This window comes from Giraffa tippelskirchi, chromosome 9 (genome assembly GCF_054371585.1).
Source record: "Giraffa tippelskirchi isolate mGirTip1 chromosome 9, T2T-mGirTip1v1.2.pri, whole genome shotgun sequence".
In the NCBI taxonomy this organism is placed as follows: Eukaryota; Metazoa; Chordata; class Mammalia; order Artiodactyla; family Giraffidae; genus Giraffa; species Giraffa tippelskirchi.
The window spans coordinates 30,488,869-30,508,690 of record NC_137283.1 but is presented as its reverse complement, the minus strand read 5'-3'; the positions used below and the strand labels follow the sequence as shown (position 1 = coordinate 30,508,690).

At 39.1% G+C, this 19,822-nt stretch overlaps 1 protein-coding gene across 10 annotated transcripts in view; it reads left to right on the top strand.

The window, feature by feature from the left end:
• MITF (melanocyte inducing transcription factor) overlaps nucleotides 1–19,822 on the top strand; it is a 222,101-nt gene that overhangs the window by 42,173 nt on the left and 160,106 nt on the right. The window lies entirely within an intron of this gene.

The following is a 19,822-nucleotide window of genomic DNA, read 5'->3' as shown; positions in this document are numbered from 1 at the left end:
TAGTTTAAAACTGTGGCTGTTTTATTATCTCTCACACTTCTAAGTGTTGACTGGGCTTACCTGGGCAATTTTTCTGCTGGTCTTGCTTGGGGTCTCTCATAGAGGTACTGTATAGTTGTAGGCACATGATGGTCAGGGCTGGAGAAATCTGGAGATCTGTCTTGGGCCCTGATACAATTGGGATTTTTTGTCTTCCGGCCTATGGTTTCAAGGCCTCTGGAAGCCTTTCCCTGTGGTCTCTCTAGCAGGGTAACTGGATTTCTTACATGGTGGCTCAGAAGATATTCAGAGTAAACATTCCAGGATTGAAAGGAAGCTCACAGTCTCACCGAAGTTAGGTCCAGAATTGCCAAAGCATGCCTCTTTTTCTGAGTTAATGCAGGTCTCAGGCCAGCCCAGGTTTTTTGTGGGAGGAAACTACACAAGAGCATGGATACTCAGGCCAGTTTATTCACTGACTGCAGTTTTTAGAGACCACCTACAATGGAAGTCTTGATACCCAGATACTGGTGACTGTGTTGATCAAGATAAGTTGGCAAATCAGGGCAAATTCTCCTGCTTACTAGCCCCTATTCCTCTGAAGTTTTTGAGAATTTCCTGATACTAAGTTTTTTTATGGTACTGGTGATTCTGGAGAAATTTAATTTTCAGTATGACATACTTTGGAACCATAACTCATTTGTAGTTATTTGCTTTCTAGCCCTTTAAAAATAATACTACTACTAAGTGATGAGACAGACTGATTCTGGTTTCGGTTGAGTGTGTGCTTTTCAGATATGCAACCAGTTTATTAATTAATGTTGACTTCCTGATCATGTATCCTTTCAGGAAGGAGGCCCTCAAATAAAGTCTGTTTAATAAGAATCCCAAGTCTTTACTGTCCCCCAAAAGGGACAGCTGTCCATTATTATGACACTTCTGAGTATTCACAATTTGCAGGACCTAGTACAAAATGAAAATGTGAGACCCCTTGTTTAAAAAGTAAAATTTTGAAGATGTTGGCAGCAGATCATGAAACAAAGCCCAGGCCTAATGCACTGTGTACATGTGCACCAGGCTGGCCCTGTGTAGCCGCTTGAACATGTGTGCAAATGTTGCATTAAAGTATGTTTTCCCAGAAGAGAATCATTGACTCTAATCAAATTCTCATTCAATTTTGACACCCAGAAAAGTTTTAGAAGCACTGCTTAGACAAATCAGAAAAGGTGGAAGCTTTGTGTCTGAACAGCTCTCTGCTCCCAAGCAGGCAGTATACCTTTTGGCCACAGCAACTGGTCTTGGCTGATGTTAGGCTGAACATTCTGCCATGCAGAATTCCTGAATTCCAGGGACACCAGCGTTGTGGGGATGGTCTATGTGGCTTAGCGTTTTGACAGGTTGTCTCCCTTTTCACTGAACTCTTGTTCCTGAAGCATACAGAATAGATTACCTGTGCAAGTGATGGACATTTAAGTTCCTTTGAAACAGATATTAGCCCATTTGTCATGCTGGGGATTTGGGGATCAAAATCTCTGGGAGGCAGTTGGTGGACTCTAGATAAGGCTGCTGCATTGCCCGACTTCATAGAGTTTATGCTTTTGTGAGAGCTGCCGAAACACAGTACCATGGACTGAGTGGCTTGAACCAGAGAAATGTGTTGTCTCAGTTCTGGAGGCTAGAAATCTGGAGTCGTGGTGTCAGCAGGGCTGTGCTCTCTCCGAAAGCTCCAGGGAGAGATCTATTCCCGGCCCCCTTCCTGTCTTCTGGTGGTTCCTTAGCTTGTGGTGACGTAATTGCAGTCTGTACCTGGCTTCTCTGTTCACATTTCCCCTCTTGTGTAAGGGGCCCATTCTACTCCCGTCTCTCTTCATCACAACTAATGGTATCTGCAGTGATACTGTTTCCAAATGAGGTCACATTTGAGGTGTTGGGACTTCAACATAAAACTTTGAGGGGCACACAGTTCAACCCATATAAGGGGTATTTTCCAATTGTGATTTAGGAATGGCAGCTCCAGGCATTGTGTAGCGCTCAGCCCAAGTGGCCCTACATGGAGGGCTTGCCCTGGAAGAACCTCAGTAATTAAGAGAGGTGTTTGTGAAGCTGGCTTTTAATAATACATGAGCCACTTTGAATTACTTGTTTGGGCCCTTGACCGGGAGCATCATAAGCTCTTAAATTTTTTTTTTTTTTTTTTAATTATCCCTGTCAATCAGTGGATGTGAAGGGTCATGCCTACATGCCTGACCCTTATAATAGAATAATAATAAGCTAACATTTATTGAATGCTTATTATGTGCTAAGAACTGCACGTTATCTAATTTTATCTTCACAACAACTCTATTAGATAGTTACTGTTATTCTTCCAGTTAACAGGTGAGGACGCTGAGATCAGGTATGGTTGTGTGACATGCCCATAGTCACACAGCTAATTAAGTGACAAGCCGAGATTTCAATCCAGTTCTGTCTGATTTCCAAATCCAAGCAACATTGCAGAGGGTGTGCCCTGTATTTTTAGAGGAATGTTTGCGTGTAACAGTTCACCATTTAAAGCCTGTTTTATCATGGGCGTTTTCTTTTTCCTAGATCATCCTAATGAAATATTCTCCACCTATGTTTATATGTCTCAGGATTCTTAACCTTTTTCAGAGTAACCACCGGGCCTTCCGTAGGTTTTATTTCTATCTACTTCAGTAAATCTGGCTATTTTCAATTTGAATTAATTGAAATTACAAATGGTAAACGGTAAAAGGGACTATATTTTAGCTATGGGTTTTAAAAGATCCTTAAGAGAACATAAAAGGTAACTCATTTCCTTGATATTGGTGAGAACAGAGCCCTAAACAGCACTAGAGAATTCCCTAGTACTGATGAGGAAATTCATTCTCATCTCATTTATGCTGCTTTCAGTATAATGTGCTATTTGGTGAGAGTGGAGACCAGTTCTCTCGAAAAACACGTTTTTGCTTTCTTCCTTCTTTTCCAGGTAGCAACTAAAATTCTCTTTCTCTGTCAGAGTGATAGTCCAGTTAAATCCATGCATATAAATAGACGAGTTCTTTTCCAAGTGTGAGAACCGTGCTCGTTTGGAAGCAGAGACTTGGTATCCTCTGATGGTTTATGTTATTGTTGTTTAGTTGTTAAGCTGTGTCCATCTCTTTTGCAACCTCATGGACTGTAGCCCACCAGGCCCCTCTGTCCAAGGGATTTCCCAGGCAAAAATACGGGAGTGGGTTGCTATTTCCTTCTCCCGGGGTTATTTCCGACCCAGGGATCGAACCCATGTCTCCTGCATTGGCAGGCAGATTCTTTACCACTGAGTCACTTGGGAAGCCCCTGATGGTTTTTGGCAAGTTCAGGTGCCAAAAATTATGTTTTGCTTCAATGCTTCTCATCTCTCTTGCCCATCTGTATAGTATTAAATTGCAGACAGTATGATAGTCATCTTTTTTTTTAATCCCTGTTATCCTTGACTAATAGTTCAAGTCAGGCAGGTAGAAAAGAAAGATGAGGTACTTTATTTAATTACAGTATACCTAGTCACCTGTTTACGTAGAAACACATATGTATATGTGTGTGTGAACACACATATACATACACACGTATCTGCATAGAGCCTTTGTTAAAATGGTATGTCAGCTAATGTTGCTTTCAGACTGTAAGAATTGAATATTTCCCAACTCTAGTTGAATTATTTGTCAGGGTCTGTGGGATAACATTATACTTATTTGCAAGGTTATGATAAAGGCTGTCTTGAATAATCCAGAATATATTTCACCTCATGTGTCTAAAAGCAATGTTTCGCACAGTGTAGTCCCAGAATCGCCTGTGTCAAAATCTCTGGGGGCACAGTCAAATGTGAATTCCTGGGTCCTGGTACTCCAGCCTCACTGGTCCTAGTACTCCAGCTTCACTGATTCTGGGTTTCCAGGAAACTGCATTTTGTTCAGCTCCTTTGTGGTTCTTCACCACACCATCCTTTGAGATCCATGATGTGAAATGTATTAACAAGAAAATAAAGATTAAATTTAATTTTCTCTGTCCTGGTTCATTTTCCTCTTGTCTGTCTTTCATCTTCCTCCCCCTCCATCAAATATATTAAAAGTATTTCAAGTGCTCTTCTGATGGTGTACTTTTTAAAAATTGTTCATAAAAGTCTTTTGTTTATTTTAGCAATATCACGATTCCATCTTTGCTTTTGTGGTCTGTATAAAAGGACCCATTGGGGAATAGTGTTTGTTTTTTTTTTAAATGCCCACTCTTCTCTCCATAGTAAATCTCCAGGAAGGAACAACATGCTGTTTGTTCTTTTCTCAGGATGAACCATGGCTTTCTTTGATAGTGAGTATTGTCATCAGTGGTTTCAGCAACTTATGACTCGTCCTTTTTATAAATCCCAGAATTTAGTGCGTGTGTGCGTTCATGCTAAGTCACTTCAGTTGTGTCCGACTCTGCAATCCCATGGACTGCAGCCTGCCAGGCTCTTCTGTACTTGGGATTCTCCAGGCAAGATTACTGGAGTGGGTTGCCATTTCCTTCTCCAGGGAATCTTCCTGACCCGGGGATGGAACCCGTGTGTCTTAAGTCTCCTGTATCAGCAAGCAGTTCTTTACCACTAGAGCCACCTGGAAAACCCTAGTTTCTAGAGGCTACTTTTTGGGGTGAGTGTAAGGAACCAGAATTCTCTGAGAAATCCTTTTGAGGATTTTCTGGGATCTCAGAATAGGCAATCACAACTCCCTCAGTGTATGGTGTCAAGAACTGAGGCCTCTAAATATACGAAAGAGTCATAAAACTAGAAGTTTTAATGGATTGTTAGTAATAGGACATTTTTAACCGAAAGTATTCCTGACAGGTGAATTCCCTCCCTTCCTCTCCCGTATTAGAGAAATCCCTTTGTTGTGAAGCTGAACTAGTAAAATTGTCTCCACTTTAACCCATAGTAAATAGCTTGTTGGATTCCAAGAGAGTAGGAATTTTCCAGGTGACTCAGATGGATGCTTCTAAAGGTATCCAGACAGTGGAGTATCCACTGTCTAATCCAGACAGTGATGTTAGAAGCAGATTCTTCTATAATATTCTTCTTTATTATAAAAGGAAAATCATCACTTACGTGTTATAAAGTAGAGAAACTGTGTGGTGATTCCTTCTAAAATGTCAGATTCAAGGTCTGTTTCCTCTTGGAGACCCTCAGGTTAATCTCGAGCATCTTGTATTCCAGCCTGGGAAAGACTGGCCTGAGCTGTGGGCTCTAGCACTTCACTGTTTGGTTTTTGTTTGTTTGGACTGGCTAATACAAGTGACAGCCTGTTATTTTTTGTCCAAGTGCTGTGGTTGGATTTTTTTTTCCCCCCTAATGGTACAAATCTCTTATCTCCCTGCTGTGTCTCTTTCATGAAAGCTTTGTACTGGCAGAGAACCCTTGGCGGCAGAGCTGGGCTGATAGACGTGGCCCTGGCTGTAATTTGGGTTGTCCTGTGAGGGGTTTGAGCGTTTCTCATGAGGACTCAAAGGCAGTGAGTCACGATGTGCTGGGGCACTGGTGTCCTGAAATAACAGCTGTGGCAGCAGCAATAATTTAGTATCAGTAGCTGGTTGAGCATTTATTGATGCTCCCACCTTGCCGTCACTATGCCTTCCATGTGTAATAGCATTTAAATTGGCAGTAGTCCCATGAACTAAGCTCCATCTTTCATCTCCATTTTACAGATAATCATCTCAAAGACAGGAGACGAGTAAGAAGTAGAAGTGGAACTTGAACTCTGATCTCTTGGGTGGCCACATGTGTCCATTTAACAACCAAGCTACATTCTTTCTGACTGAAGTACACATTGTTGCCAGCTTCCCCACTCCCTCTTAAATCACATCATAGTCAGTTTTTACTTAGCAGTTTATTTTACTGAGTAATCCAGGGGCCAATGACTCCCTTTCCTTATTTTTCATGAGTTTAGGTTTTTAGTGAGAGAGAAAGTTCAACCTTGGGAAACTGAGCGTGACCTTCAGCCTGAGACCATGTCCATTTACTCAATTCTCGAGGGATAAAAGGAATCCTGTCGGGGAGGGTTGGGTAAGAGAGAAAGAGGTAGACACATCCAGGGAGATTTGTATCTCCTTAGAGGAGCAGGAGGGACATTAAATATAATTTAAGATTAGAGTTCAGAGGTCAGCCAGGTAATAATGCTAAGGGACGCTTTATGTAAAGAAAAAAAAAAAAGTTCTGTGGTCAAGTAAATTTTGTCAACTACCTTCTAACATCCAGCTGAAAGGCACCACCAACCAAAACACCAAGGGCACCTCACACTTACTGAATGCGTCCTGTGTGCACTTCAAGCACTTTGTTGTACCAGTACTATAAGGTATTATTTTGATCCCAATTTTACTGATGGAGAAAGGTCATCCTGCTATTGTGTGTCAGAGGTGGCAGCCTAACCAAAGCAGTCTGGCCTCAGGCACTGGGCAACTCCTCCTAATGCCTCTTCTGGTGACATCTGCTGAACATGAATATATGTGCCAGGCTCCAGTCTTAGTTCTTGTGTATATTTTCGTTTGACTGTTTAACCTCAAGCATCATGATGTGCATCAACATATTAAAGGTTCTGAAATGTCCAGCAGTCCATACACTTGTTAATCTGTGTCCAGTGTTTCTCAGATTTCCTTCACTACAGAATTCACCTGCCTTTGTAGAGGAGCAAGAGGAGTGAAGGGGAAATACCTGTGTGTGTGCGCTTTGGGGAATGACGACCAAGAGAATCATTTTATTCTGACTCTGCTTCCTCCCCAACGCAGTTTTGAGACATGATTTATTTTCAAAACAGAGCAGACTCCTTGAGAATGTGGCTTTATTCTTCAACTGCCCAGTGTTTGGTGACCTTCATCAGGGCTCTGTCTTGCTTCCCCCAGAGGCATGGATACCTGCTTCTGTCGACTTTATGGGAATCTTGACAGTAAATGACCGTAGAAGTCTTTGAGCTGCTTTAAAGAAAGACACTATTGAAGTCCAAGGTCTTCATGATGTCGTATCAAATATCCAGACTTCCTTCATCTTGGTTAACTTTGAAAAATAAATGTGTGTCCTAGCCGGACAGATTAACTAATTTAGCTTACTCGGGGGGAGGGAAGAAGATAGATCTGCAAAATATTTATTGCTCCCCAGAGTCAAATCTTCAGGCTCTTATAGCCTAGCACAGAGATAATTGGTCACAATAGGAGCAGTGTTGATGTTGACTTCCCCATAAGACTGTGGGAGCCTTATGATTGTGTGACTGACTTTGTCCTTCCGAGGTCCAAATATCTGAGGCCAGAGACCCAAATGCATATGTCTGGGCAGGCATCCTTGGTAGTGTATGCTTTTTTAAAAGTTTTGTTTTAGCTGTATGGTTGTACCAGTAAAAATCTGTCTTTATCAGGGTACCAGGTAAAAATCCATTTAGTTGTAAATGACAAAATCCAACTCAAGAAAGGAGATTTACTTGTTCCTTGAGGTGAAGAGTGCAGGTCCTTTTAGGGTTGGTTTGAACTTGAGGATGGTTTTGACCCACACACCTAGTATTAGTATCAAGGGTTTGATTTCTGATCCCATCCACTGTACCTGCTTGGTGACATGTTACCTTTAGTCTTTTTTTGGTTCTATTTCATGTCCAGATGTCTACCAGATATTCCTGAGGCTACTAATTCTCTTTAGTCTATTTTTGGTTCTACTTCATGTCCAGATGTCTACCAGATATTCCTGAGGCAACTTTTCCCCTCCACATCCAGAGATGAGAGAGATTGGGAGATTAGGCATATTTCTGGAGGCTGTTTCTGAAGAGCAAGAAAGAAGATCAAACCTTTCTTATTACCCAAACTTAGATCATGTTCCCATGCATTAGCCACTGCCTCTGATGAAGGAATGGGTTTAGACTGATTGGTATAGACAGTTGTGCCATGTTCCACTCCTCCATTCTGAGGTGGCATGTACCTTTGCAAAGGAGGTATGGAAAATCAGATGGTTTCCATAGTAACTGAGACTGGATGCAGGGTTAAACTTTGAGACTCATGACACAATTTACCTGACAGTTTTCTCTTATACACTCATGTTAGCAGTTACATGTGAAACTGGCCAGTTAATGAATAAAAGACCTAGGTCAAGATTTAACTTATAAGGGATTTAGTTTCAAGCTCTCTCTCTTTTTTAGTAGTACAGGCTACACCAGACCAAATTGAGGGATTCTCTTCTTTTTAGCTTGTGGAACGGTGTGGTGTTTTGGTTTTTAATTTGTAAAGCATTAAATTGAGTCTCTGTCTGCCAGTGGTTTTTAATACCAAATGCGTTTTGGGTGAGTGAATCTGAGGTTTCATTAAGGCAGTATAAATGACCCTACCTTTATTACTCTCTTCTTCCTATTGATCTCAGCGTGACTGCTCCTTGCTTTTGACATTGAACTTCAAGCTTTACTAAATAAAGGATATTTGTTTCCACATTGGTCTCATAGATGCCTGACATTACATTTTATTTCATAAAAATTATGCCACCGTTAAAAATAAAATCACTACTATTGAGAGTCATAAATTCCAAGATTGATAGTAGTAGCCGGAAGTGTACTGAGTGCTGACTGTGTGACGGGAAAGCACTGTGCTAAGTGCTTTATTTCCAATGTTCTGTTTGTTCATCTCAATAGCCCTGGGAGATGCTATCATTACTTGCATTTTATAGTTGGAGAAACTGAGATTAAATAATATGTACAAGGTCACATAGAGAGGAAATTGTGGAGCTAAAATATAGATCTTTTGACTCTAAGTCCTGTTCTCTTGATCACTATTCCCTCCACCATTTTCAAAGCCAGGATATTAAATCTAATGTTAATTTGGGATTTTGGGGAAGTTGCATTATGTGTTTAAATCTTTCTGAAGTTAGTGCTTCTATAGTCTAGTAGTGGTAGAGGATTGAAAAAGAGCATTTCCTAGCATGGGTCTTGGAAAAACATGACCAAAGAGTCTTTCATAAAAAAATGTGCATTTTCCCTGATAGCGAAAACAATTTTGAAAAAGAACAAAGTTGGAGGACTCACACTTCCTGATATCAAAGTCTGCTACAAAGCTACAGTAATTTAAACAGCATGGTAATGGCATTAAGATACACAGATAGACCAGTGGAATAGAATAAAGAGCTCAGAAACAAACTCTCACATTTATGGTCAGGTGATCTTTAACAGGAGTGCCAAGGTTACAAAATGGGGAAAGGACAGTGTCTTTAGCCAGTTGTGTTGGGAAATGTCCATATACAAAAACATGAAGTTGTGTTTTGCCATATGCAAAAATTAACTCAACAATTAAGATCTAAATATAAGATACAGCACTATAAAAGTCCTAAAGCAAAATATGGAGGAAAATCTTCATGACATTGGACTACACAATGATTTCTTGAATATGACACCAAAAGCACAGACAAGGAAAGGAATGATAGACTAATGGGACTGCATCAAACCTAAAACCTTTTATGCATCAAAGGACATAATCAATAGATTAACAAGAGAAGCTGTGGAATTATAGAAAATATAAGCAAATTACATATCTAGTAGAGGTTAATCCAGAATATATAAAGAATGTCTCAACTCAACAACAAAAATAATCAACCCAATTAAAAAATATACGAAGGACTTGAATACAGATTTCTCTAAAGATGGCATACAAATGACCAACAAGTATGGGAGCAGTTGTTTAATATCATTAGTCATTAAGAGAAATGCAACTAAAAGCCACAATGAGATATCACCTCTCACCTGTTAGGATGACTATTATGAAAAACAACAGCAACCAACCAGCTACTCCCCTCCCCTTAAAAAAAAAAAAAAAAGCTCAGAAAATAACGAGTGTTGGTAAGGATGTGAAGAAATTAGAAACCTTGTACACTGTTAGAGGGGGTCCTGAGATGGTGCAAATGCTGTGGAAAGCAGTATGGTGGTTCCTCAAAAAATTAAAAATAGAACTACCATATGATTCAGCAGTTCCACTTCTGGTATATATCCAAAATAATTGAAACCAAGGTCTTAAAGAGGGATTTTCACACCCATGTACATAGCACTATTCACAACAGCCAAGAGGCAGAAACAACTCACATGTCTATTAATGGATGAATGGATAAAAAAAGTTTGGTATATACATAGAATGGAAGATTATTTAACCTTAAAACGAAGGAATTCTGTTACATGCTACAACCTTGGTGGCCACTGGTATGTGAAATGAGCCAGTTACAAAAAGAGAAATAGTATATGGTTTCACTGATATGAAATATCTAAAATAGTCAAATTCCAAACAGAAAGTAGAAGGGTGGTAACCAGGGGCTGGAGGAAAAAGGGGAGTTTTTTAGTGGGTATTAAGTTTCAAGTTTGCAAAATGAAAAAGCTTTGGAGATTGGTTGCATAGCAATGTGAACGTAATTAACACCATTGAACTGAACACTTAAAAGATGGCAAATTTTATGATGTGTGGTTTTGTTATTAATCAGAATTGAAAAAAACTGTATTTGTCTTCTGGTACTGATTTAAGTACTTAATTGAGTTATTTGAACATCTTAAAGTTATAAACCCTGAGCCTACAGGCTGAATATGGATCATAGGTATATTCATATGGACTTATAATCTTTTTGTTTTTTTGGATAAAATGTGAATCAGTGGTCATCATTTTAAAGAATTAGGAAATTTCACATTAAAATCTCTGCTTCTAAGCCTCTCTTGGAAAACTGGAATATCTGTACATTGGGCCTTGTCTAGTCAACAAATGACTGGAACTAAGGAGCAGCCAACCTCTTTATAAACAGGGCATGAAACAGGCTACATTTTTTCTCATTGCCTTTTTTTTTCCTTATATCAAGCCCAAGTGCTCATGTACAGTTGATCCTTGAACAGTCCAGAGGTTAGGAGAGCCCACGCTATGGAAAATCCATATATAATGTAAAATTACCCCTCTGCACCTGCAGGTTCATTCAACTGCATATAGTGTAGTACTCTAGTATTTACTATTGAAAAAAAATTCAAGTGGACACATGCAGTTCAAACCCATGTTGTTCAAGGGTCAACTGTACATAAACTAACTTCCTGGTCTGTTTGTCAGTTTTAAATTAAACTCCTTAATCCCTAATGCCCTATTACTACGGATATTGTACTATGGATGCTCTGCATGTCCTCCACTAATTAGGGTCTGCCATTCCTAAGTAGCCTCTTCTGTTTTAGGTCTGAGAGTTCTCTGATCTCTTGTCTTTCTTTAAGAACAGTATAGACTCAGTGCTTTTTTTTTTCTTTTTCCTTTAGCTGTTTTGCTTGCAGCAAATGTCCTGCCAGTCATGTTCTAAATATAGATGTGTTAAATTTCAAATGTGAAAGTTTTTGATGGGTCTGAAGCCAGTTTGCTAATCAGGGCAAATGCTATGATTGGCACCAGTGTTTACAGACCCTGGGGGTATTGTGAAATCCGCCCTCGCCACTGTGATTCAGCTCGGGGTGGAAAGAAGCTCCCTGACCCCTGAAAAGTTCTCCAAGTTGTTTTTCTTCTTAATAGTGTGGTGGTTCGTAGAATGTCATAACTTAGAAAAGTACATATTCCTTAGTTCATTTTACTAGTGCTGGATTACTATCAATAGTATGGTCATAAATCAATTTTGCAAGCAAAAACAAATCATATTTTTTTCTGATCTTTTCATGTGCCATCAGTAAGGAAATGTCTATCTATAGAAAGAAATCTAGAGACCCAAGGGCCTGCCTCTTCATATGAAGTTAAAAATAGTTACTTGTGCAAAGTGTAAAAATTTTGGTTATTGAAAAGTTCAGACTGACACAATTTTAAAAATCTTGTATCTTTTAAATCTAACTGTTTACTCTTTTAAGATAGGGCTAGTGGTGTCCATTGTAAGGAGGGGCAAAATCCTAGAGATGCAGCAGTTGCCAAAATTTTCAAAGCTACCCCCTGCATAACATTCGTGTGTGTCTGTGTGAGGGTGTATGCTGGAAGCGTTATTAGAAACGCCTGTATGTTTCATGCTGGGTCTGTTGTGTTTGTGTCATAGAACTTGAAAATTCATTTTCGTGTGTTGAATAACAGTGAGCAGCAGTGGAGGAGCCTTAGTCTCCAGTACCAGTTGAGTGGAGGTATTCAGAGAACTTTATGATAATGAGAATTAAGGTAATTAAGTTGCTGTGCCCTGAGACTCTGAATCCTTATCTCCGCTTGCCAGAAGTGAGGCTGTCATCTAGAGAAGTGGGTGTCTCTGTTACTGAAATGAGATATGACTGTAGTTGATCCCATCACTCTCTGGTGCAGAATTTTTCACGCAGAGCAGCAGATCAGAGAAATCAAACAGAACAAGCCAGTTAAACCAAACTGCTTTGCTCACTGAAGGGACCTGACAGTAAACAAAGCGACAGACTTTTGGAGTTCCTTTCCCAAATTTGATTTTGTTGCTTTTATCTATTATATTGGTCAACAGCAGCACTCACTGGTAAAAAACAGGAACAACAGATTCAAGTTTTGCCGTCAGCTACATTGTAGTGTTGTTCTCTCTTTTTTCCTTCCCCTCTTTTCTCTTCCTCCTCCCTTTCTTTGATCCTTCTCTCCGTCCCTCCATTCCTCAGTTCAGTTTTCTGTATATAGATATATTTTTTTAAATTCCAAAGGAATAATAGCGTAAAGAAAAACAAGTTAATTTTCTTCCTAACCATCTCAAATCCAGCCCTACTAGAGAAATAATATTAATAATTTGTTGTGTATCATCCATCATTTCCTTGCTCATGCAAACAAGATCCGTAGATAGAAAAGTCTGTTTGAATTTTTAGAAATTACTTAACCTATTTATTTTTGGCTGCGCTAGGACTTGGTGCAAGCTTGCTCTAGCTGTGGCGGGCAGGGGCTGCTCTTCCTTGTGGTGTGCAGGCTTCTGTTGCAGAGCACAGGCTCTAGGTGCCTGGGCTTCAGTAGCTGCAGGATAAGGGCCCTAGAGCATGGGTTCAGTAGTTGTGGCGCGGGGTCTTAGTAGCTCCGGGCACGTGGGATCTTCCCAGACCAGGGATCTGAACTGATGTCCCCTCCATTGGCAGTGGGATTCTTATCCATGGTACCAACAGGGAAGTCCTATTGGAATTTTCACAGAAATGGACTCATGTTGTGTGCTGTAACTTTATTCACCTGACGCTACTTTGTGGCTATCTGTCCAAATCAGTACATTTACCTAAAAATCATTATTTTCAGTGTGGTATATTTCATAGTATGATTTTATCATTCTTCATATAAATCCCCTGTTGATTAATTCAGTTTGCAGATTCCTCCTCACCCCCCACTGAACAAATAGCATTGCTTATTTTAACTGCATATATATATATATTTTTTTTTTTTAACCTTTACCCTGTGTGATATTTGAAGATGGAAGTTATAGGGCTTTTTATTTTTTTTATTTGTTTTTATTGGATTTAGTAGTTACTTTACAGTGTTGTGTTAATTTCTGCTGTACAGCAAAGTGAATCAGTTATAGGTATACATATATCTACTCTTTTTTTTTAAGATTTCCTTCCCACTTAAATCACTGCAGATCATTGAGTAGTGTTCTCTGCTATACAGTAGGTCTTTATTAGTTATGTATTTTATACATAGTAGTGTATATATGTCAATCCTAATCTCCCAATTCTTCTCCACCATCACTTGGTAACCATAAGTTTGTTCTCTACATCTTGACTCTGTTTCTGCTTTGAAAATAAGTTCATTTGTAACATTTGTCTAGATTCCACATATAAGTAATATTATGGCATTTGTTTTTCTCTTTCTGACTTGCTTCACTCTGTATGGCAGTCTCTAGGTCTATCCATCTTGCTGTAAGGGGCATTATTTAATTCTTTTTATGACTGAGTAATATTCCTTTGTATATATGTACCACATCTGCTTTATCCATTCCTGTGTTGATAGACATTTAAGCTTGCTTCCCTGTTTTGGCTGTTGAAATAATGCTGCAGTGAACATCAGGGTACATGTATCTTTTTGAATTATTTTATTTCCCCAGTATATGCCCAGGAGTGAAATTGCTGGATCAAATAATAGCTGTATTTTTAGTTTTTTAAGGAACTTCCATACTGTTCTCCATAGTGGCTTATCAATTTATATTCCTACCAGCAGTGTAGGAGGTTCCCTTTTCTCTACACCCTTTTCAGCAGTCATTGTAGACTTTTTGGTGATGGCCATTCTGACCAGTGTGAAGTGATACCTCATTGTAGTTTTGATTTGCGTTTCTCTAATAACGAGTGGTGTTGAGCATCTTTTCCTGTGCTTTTGGCCATCTGTATGTCTTCTTTGGTGATGTGATTTCTCTTTACTTTTGCTCATATGCATACCATACAATATTATATAGAACAGGGGTTCCTTACATCATAAATCACATAAATTTCATCACCTTTGTTTATGAAATAATTTTGATTATCTGTTGTTATTTTCAAAGGTTGAATTTAGTTGGTATTCCTTTGAAGAGTATGGCAGTTGTTCTTTTCAATGGAAAAAGGAGATATGATCTGACAGGATTTTTTTCTTTCAGCGCCTTGAGGAATCTTTTGAAATGATTTTCCAGGTAGTAAAACCTTTAATGTCCTTTGGATTCACTGTAGTTTGTGAAGCTGACAAGCAACATCTCTTTGGGATGATTGTGAAACAAGTCCTGGGACAGACTGACTTGTTACTTAGTCTGCATCTGTTGCCTTGACAACAAACTAAACATTTAAAAATACTTCGGCAAATGCCACAAACAAGTGATGCTTGGGGGTTACACTATTAAAGCAGAAGCACCAAGACCATATTTAGACGATAAAGGTTGCAGAAAAAATGCCCATTTTTTAGGAGATTTTTATTGTAGGTTTTTCTGTCTCTGATAAACACTAGATGCATTAGCAAAGAGAAAGTCTTCTGCTCTAAGTTTAGAAATGATTTTTAATTGCAGTATGCAGCAATTTGCACTGTACTTTGGCCCAAAGGATAATGCATACCTCTTTTACTTGGCTTTCTTCAAAGCAATTTAGTGCCATGAGAATGAAAACTGGATTAGATCTGTCATGGTAGCTGAAGGTGAGGGTGACACAGGGAAAGATAAAATGCCAATCTTTGTGCCTAAGTATTTTTTTTTTTTAACCTATGCTCTCACATTCTTCATATTCACAGAGGTACTTGTTGTCTGGGTGGTGATATCTACAAATCATATAAATGAACACTTGTTACAGCATCTACTATTGTACTAAGAATCATTCATTAAATAATTTGGGGGAGTGAATAATTTATAGGAAAAAAAGGATTCTTTTGGCCAAACAGGAAGGGTATTCAATTTTGTTGGACTCAGTGGGAGGGAAAAACAATCCTGTTGCAGATTTCTGTATTTGAAGGGATACAGTTCATGATAGTTGAATAATTGGGAATTCAGGGATCCTTTCTCATGCTTTTCTGTTTTCTTAAATTCTCATGATCTAACATTGTTCTGTTTGGCTGTAAGTGACATTTATTTTCAGTTTGATTTTGAAATGCTGATACTTTCAGTATAAGTGAAAGTCACTTAATTGTGTCTGACTCTTTGCGACTCCATGGACTATACAGTCCATGGAATTCTCTAGGCCAGAATACTGGAGGGATAGCCTTTCCCTTCTCCACGGGATCTTCCCAACCCAGGGATCGAGCGCAGGTCTCCTGCATTGCAGGTGGATTCTTTACCAGCTGAGCCACAAGGGAACCCCAAGAATACTGAAGTGGGTAGCCTATCCCTTCTCCAGTGGATCTTCCCGACCCAGGAATCAAACCGGGGTCTTCTGCATTGCAGGCGGACTCTTTACTTTTAGTATACAAATAGTGAGAAATAATATAGTTCCACATATGACTTAATTGTCAAGATCATTTCTTCTGCCTATCTTGGTGGAAATATTTAGTGTTTTTTCATCTATAACCAAGGTTATCTTTATGAGCTGTCAGGGGTGTGGTGACATATGTAGTGATACAAATCTGGGACTCCCAGTACTGTGGGTCAGAGATTACAATAAAAACACAAGTGCAAATTTCTGAAACAACGTGCACTCTAGATTTTCCAGAGGCCTTTAAACAGATTATAGATACAGCAGTGACTCACAGTTTTAGTTTTTAATCAATCTCTATCTTGATTGAAAGACCCTCTCAAACTTTGCTGTCTTCACTGCATTCAGATCCCATTTCTGTGGCTTACTGAACTGGAAGCTGTTAATGGGTCTTGTTTATGCCCGCAGCTGACCTGCCTCTGCCTCAGTTTCCCCATGTGTAAAGTGGTGATGCTTCTGCCCATATGACACAATTGTTGGAAAGATTAAAAATCCAACTGCTTTTTTAACATGCTAGCCCTGTTTCTGGCTCCTTAATAATGGATATTTTTACATTATTTTTATGGTAAGTAAACTGTGTTGCGTTAGTGGAAGCCAGGCAGATTTATTCAGTTCCTCTTGTATCACATATCAGAGGCATGGAGTCTCATCCAGGTCAGTGAATTCCCTCTGAGTCTCAGTTTCCTCAATTGTAAAATAAGAATACTAATGTTTACCATTCAGAGTTGTGAAGAAAAAAGACCATGTATTTATAGCATATATATATAGCATAAGTCTTACCATGTCATAACCATTTACCAAATGATAGCTGCTGTTGTCACTATCGTTGTTATTATCATTTTTATTATTATTTGGCAATATGTATACATCGCAGAATTTCTGCTGCCATTTCTATAGCCTAGCTACTGTTTTCTCTCCCTGGGTTGCTGTCATAGCCCTTTAACCCTTCTCCTGATGTTGGGATGAAGACCCTCCATCATGATCTGGCCTTGCCCTTCCCCTCCCAGCTCAATTTCCCCACATTGCTTTGCAATAGATCTTTCTGTGCTTTGGCCTCCACAGACTTCATTTCTTTCTTTCCATATGTTATACTACTTCCTTGCACAGTGCCCTTGCATATACTGTTTGTTCCTTCTTGAAATAGTTCTCTCCTCTTTTCCCATTCCCTTATACTCGTTTACTTCCTCCTCATCCCCTGATTAAATACCTTCATAGGTCCTTGTACTTAATTCTTTAAGTCACTTATGTTACATTTTTTTGTGCTCACTTAACGAATTCCATCCCCCACCCTCATCCCCGACTATAGATTCTGAGAGAGTAGAGGTATTGTCAGATTGGGATCACCACGGGCTCTTGGTTTAGTTCCCTTTCTTACGCATTTGTTGTGGGAGGCAGTGGATGACTGGATGCTTGACTGAGATGGGAATAGAAAATAACTGGGCAATATTTGAGGAAGTAGAGGCAGTCGCGGGGTGTGAGGTTCACCCCTGGGCAATTCAGGTTAGTTCACGGTCTGGCGCGCCGCCGAGGAAGAGCAGTGTGTTTGTGCAGGGAGGAAAAACCGTGCAATTGAAGAAATGCAGAGAAGAAGGAAGAAGCTTAGCAGGATATAGCTGTGGAGGATTGGAAAGAGGAAATAACTGAGAACTGACTTGCTAGAAAATTGTGCATGCATTTCCTCTGCTGTAGTTCTTATTTTTCTGGTTTATGCCTTTGGTCTTGTTTTTTTGAGTCTGATTGGTAGCATTCTCTTTTTTTCCCCCTTAGGATGCCATGTCAGTTTATTTACACAGACAAGCCGATACCCCAGAAATGACCACACAGACAACGGCAGTGCAGACTTGAGGTCGTTTTCGCTTCATACGATGAACTCTTCCTCCTCTTTGTCAGTTTCTTCCCCTATCTTAGTATTTCTTCTGTCAAAAGTGCACTTTTTTCTTTTTTTTTTTTTGTGGTTCTCTACTCTGAAATGGATTTAAATCCCCTCCCTTGGCTCCCCTTACTCATTTCTAATGTTTAAAGATTCAGCACTGACTTCCCGTTTCAGCTGTTCATGTCGCTAATGACAGAGCGATTTTTCAGGGCAGAAAGCTCTGCTGAGACTACTGTCAGGTATTGGGTGGTTGCAGGGGATGAATAACTAACTGCTTATCTTTGAATGTTTTTCTTTTTTAGTCTCCAACCTTTTTTTCTAGTGTTAAGTTAAATTAACATATAATTCACAGAAGATCAAATTCACTATTTTAAAGTATACACTTCAGTCGTTTTTAGTTTGACAACTTGTTCACTGTTTACCATTATTTAATTCCAGAACATTTCCATTCCTTTCAGCAGTTAATTCCAACTTTCCTTTCCCCTGTCCCCTGGCAACCATTAATCTACTTTCTATGGATTTGCTTACTGGGTATTTCGTGTCAATGGCATTAGGCAACATATGGCCTCTTGTATCCGGTTTCTTTCACTTAGCATGAAGTTGTCAAGGTTCATCTTTGTTGTAAGCATGTGTCAGTACTTCATTCCTTTCTGTGGCCAAGTAATACTCCATTGTAGGACTGTTCCATATTTTGTTTTTTTACTCTTCAGTTGATGGACATTTGCATGGCTTCCACTTTTTAGCTGTTATGAGTAACGATGCTCTGAGCATTTGTGTATAAATTTTTGTATTGGAATTTATTTTTATTTTTCTCAGGTAGTTACTTAGGAGTGGAATTGCTGTGTCATATTGTAAGTCTGTGTTAAACCCTTTGACGAACTTTTAGACTGTTTTCCACAGCAACTGTACCATTTTACATTCCCACTAGCAATGCACTAAGTTTCCAGTTCCCAGTTTTTCCATATTCTTGCCAATGCTTCTTATTTTCAGTTTTGTTTTTTTTTTTAAATTACAGTCATTTTAGGGTGTGTGAAGGAGTCTTTGGACTTCCCTGGTGGCTCAGATGGTGAAGAGTCTGCCTGCTATGCAGGAGACCTGGGTTCGATGCCTGAGTTGGGAAGATCCCCTGGAAAAGGGAATGGCTTACCCACTCCAGTATTCTTACCTGAAGAATTCCATGGACAGAGGACCTTGGTGGGCTACAGTTATGGGATTGCAAAGAGTTGGACACGACTGAGTGAATGTCTGACTTTTTAAATGGTAGTTTCTGGTGGGACTTGATCATTCCCCTGACCCCCACACTATCACTTTCATTTAAAAAAAATGGTTATTGTTCTTGTCATTTTTATTAGGATTAGATTTTGAAATGAACCTTTGCTAGGACTGAGGGAATGTTGAATAGTATTTGAAACACTACTTTATAATTGGGAAACAACATGCTTAGAGAAGGTAAGTGAACTGGAAAATAGCAGTTATGGCCTACAAATTAGGAGTTTTTCTACTAAAGTAAGCCTCAAGTAAATATTCTCATGTATAAATTATAGAAACCTATTATTATACAGAAAAGTCAAAAAAAGAAATTTGGTAATAAAAATGTGTGTGCCTTCTGGTTTGGTTTCTTTTCTTTATATAACTATTTTTTTTTAACTTTAAATTATTATTCTTCATATGCTTTTACTGTGGTGATTTTTCATTTACAGACTAGTCTTCTAAGACCTTTTAAATCCTGTAGAAAAAGCTGTGCTAATATTAGCCAAACCGATTTTTTTCCCCTGTTGTTTCAAATGGAAGCATCGTGGCCAAGGGCCCAGCATTAAAAAGCTTAAACAATTATAGATTCTTTTTCCTTCCATTCATTAGATGTAATTTAGTATTTGAAAAAATAAAATTGCTCAATTTCAGTTGAAGTTCAGCTGTCTTATCCCTTTCTCATGTTCTCTACATGGCTTTTCATTGTAAACCTCGACAGTGTCAAATCGATAGAAATATATTTTTGTTATTCTCTAGTATAAGATCAACACCATCACCCATAAACATGTAATGGGACTTCTTTTATGTGTGGAAATCAATCTCTGATCTTTAGGAACTTACAGCTGAGTACAGAGCATAGATGCCAGTAGATACTACAGACACAAAG